Raw genomic sequence first — 3,537 nt, 5'->3', positions numbered from 1 at the left:
GTGATAGATATAGGACAGATGTCAGAGGTAGGTTCTTTACTCAGAGAGTAGTAAGGGCGTGGAATGCCCTGCCTGCAAAAGTAGTAGACTCGCCAACATTAAGGGCATTTAAATGGTCATTGGATAAACATATGGACGATAATGGAATAGTTTAGGTTAGATGGCCTTCAGATTGGTTTCACAGGTCGGCGCAACATCGAGGGCCGAAGGGCCTGTACTGCGCTGTAATGTTCTATGTTCTATGTTCTATGTTCTGTGTTCTATGGTGTGCCCAGAGTGGTCCAGGCCAGGCTAAAAAAATTTCAGGCTGGTCTGGAGAGTGGGGCGCTTGGGTATTATGATACAAGGAGTGTGGGACATCAATAGCAAAGGGATGGCTCTCTTTGGACCTCTCGCCCCTCCCACCCTTCCCTCCATCCAATCCCACAGTCAGGGTTTGAGAGCCTCTAATTGAGGGATACTCATACCCCTTCCTCTGCCAACCTAAGGTCACAAGGTGGTTGTAAGTTTCCAGTTGTCTCACACATCACATGGAGAGGTACCCATCTGCAGATGGGTAATTCAGGTGACAACAGGATAAAACAGTCATTAAGTGGTCACTAAAGGATTTCAACTGGCAGGAAAGTTTACCTTGGCTATTCCTGTCATGAATATAATTCTGGCAGAGGCCAAAATGCAATGGGGCCCAGGTACATTACCACCTCACCTCAATAAATGCCTCTTCCACTTACAGGTTCACCAGCAGGGAGAGAGGAAGATTCCATCTGTCGTTTCTGAGACATGGTGACGATTAATACAACCCACACAAAGAAGATCTAAAGATGGCCAACAAAATACAACTACGCTTGTCTGGATACACACATGAGAGAAAGACAAGAGCGTCTGATAACATCAAGGGTATGAAAGGAGGAACTCACTATCTCTTTCAGAAGCCAAATAGATATAAATATGAGAAGAGTGAAGTCCGAGGAAATCTGAAACAAACACAGAGAATGTCAGAGAATTTCAGGAAGTCTGGCTGAGTCTGTGGAGAAAGGAACAGAGTGAACACTTTGAATCCAGTATGAATCTTCTTCAGAACTGAAAGGTGCTGGAAAATGTTTTTTTGTATATGTACTTTTCACCAAGGTAAGGGAGGAGTGAGGGTAACAGATGGTGTGGAGGTGCATTGCAAAACACAGGGGCATTACTAATGGGAGTGAAAGACAAACATAGATGTAAAATGGGTGAGGAAAGGAGAGATAAAACGTTGTGGAGCTGGAGGAACACAGCAGGCCAGGCAGCATCAGAGGAGCAGGAAAGTTGACGTTTTGGATCAGGAAATTTCTGAAGAAGGGTCCTGACCCGAAATGTCAATTTTCCTGCTGCTCTGATGCTGCCTGGCCTGCTGTGTTCCTCCGCCTCCACACTGTGTTGTCTCTGAATCCAGCACCGACAGTTCTTATTTTCTCTGACCAAAGGTGAGAATGGGTCTTCTTCGTTGAGAGCAAAGTAAATAGTCTCCCTACCATAGGAAGGATATTATTAAGCTAGAGAGGGCTCAGAAAAGATTGATCAGGATGTTGCCAGGAATGAAGGGTTTGAGTTATAAGGAGAGGCTGATTGGCTGGGATTTCTTTCACTGGAGCATCAGAGGTTGAGAAGTTTATAGAGGTTTATAAAAATCTTATAACCTTATAGAGGTTTATAAAATCATGAGGGCTATAGATAAGGTGAGTGGCAGGCATTTTCTATCCCTAGGGTGGGGGATTTCAAGACAAAGAGGCATATTTTTAAGATGAGTGGAGAAAGATTTAAAAAAAGACATGAGGGCCAACTTTTTTACACAGAGATTGGTTCTTATGTGGAATGAACTTCCAGAGGAAGTGGTGGATGCAGGTATAGTTACAATGTTTAAAAGACATTTCAATAAGCTCATGAATAAGAAATCTTTGGAAGGATATAGGCCAAACGCAGGCAGGTGGAACTAGTTTAGTTTGGGAACATGGTTGGACCCAGAGTCTGTTTCTGTGCTGTATAACTCCATGACTCTATGACTCAATACACAACGCAGATAAAAGACAAGCAAGGGAAGGGGTTACAGGGTTATCATGGGAGAAAGAGAAGATGATAAGAAAACGGAGGACAAATGCTGTGCAGTCAGTCTCTGAAATTGAAGAATTCAATATTGAGTCCTAGATGCCATAAAATGCCTAAGCAGAAAATGATATGTTGCCTGGTGCTCTCATGTGAATATTTCTGCCCTGGACTTGCTGCAATGCTCCAATGAAACACATCAAAAACTCAAGAAACCATACTCAGTGCGGTGCAAACCTTTTCCTTCCACTTTTCCTCGATATTGTGATTCTTCAGTTGAAAAACTTAACAAGATTCCATCGCCTATCAGTTCCCAGAAAGAACTGGTGGCACATACTGAATACACATTGTCTGGCTCTTCCATTTGAAAATACTGGGAAACTAAGTAAACTATTGACTCATCTAACCTCTACATTTCTCTGAAATCTAGTCTATTTACAAGTCTTGTCACCAACCAAATACACAATGCACTCTTTTTGGAAGGAGAGCAAGGATAAGTCACCTGGGGAATGGAAATGGTCAGAATTGAATAGTTTAGTTTGAATGGCCTGATTAATATCCTAGCATGTATTTTGAGGCTTGGCAGGCAATTCCATGGAGTTTTAAACACTGAAGAGGTATTATCTCCAGTCTTTCAGGTTTCTAAAAACCAAAAGAACTGTGGATGCTGTAAATCAGGAACAAAAACAAAGTTGCTGGAAAAGCTCAGCAGGTCTGGCAGCATGTGTGAAGGAGAAAACAGAGTTGACATTTCAGGTCCGGTGACCCTTCCTCAGAACGGGTCACCGACCCGAAACATTAACTCTGTTTTCTCCTCCACAGATGCTGCCAGACCTGCTGAGCTTTTCCAGCAACTTTATTTTTGTTCCTTTCAGGTTTCTGTCTAGTTTGAGAACCAGTAAGTTTTGTCAGAGGAGCTTTATGGAGCTACACATTGGTCCCTCTGGCGGTGATACTCAAGTGCATTATATTCATCTGCTGTAAGAACAACAGGCAATTGTAGAAACAGTCAGCTGGTCAGACAACAGCTGTGGACAGGAAAACAAAGCTTCCATTTCAGGTTAATAATCCTTCTTTCGAACTGAAATACATGATAGATCTAATTCTTTTAATTATGCAAAGACAGGAAAAGGAGGGATGGAGAAAAGATCTAAAGAGAGAGTCATGATAGGCTGAAGGTGGGAGAGATTAAACAACAGAATATAATGATAATGTGAAACTAAAACTTTATGAAATGCTGTTTGGGCCCCAGCTAGAGTTTTGCACTCACCTTTCAGGGAAGCATTCCAAAAAGATGCAAAGGAGATTGGTTAAATTATAGTATGTTGAGGGACTGAGGAAGATGGGACTGTTCTCCTTGAGCAAAGAAGATTAGTGAAGATTTGATACAGGAGATTTGATGAAGAGTTGTGGTAGGATAAGATGAAGAGAAGCTGGCAAACGGAACTGGAGGGGGCAGAT

Source organism: Rhincodon typus, chromosome 9 (assembly GCF_021869965.1).
Source record: "Rhincodon typus isolate 14 chromosome 9, sRhiTyp1.1, whole genome shotgun sequence".
In the NCBI taxonomy this organism is placed as follows: domain Eukaryota; kingdom Metazoa; phylum Chordata; class Chondrichthyes; order Orectolobiformes; family Rhincodontidae; genus Rhincodon; species Rhincodon typus.
The sequence above is the reverse complement of the archived record's forward strand: the minus strand, read 5'-3'. Positions refer to the sequence as shown.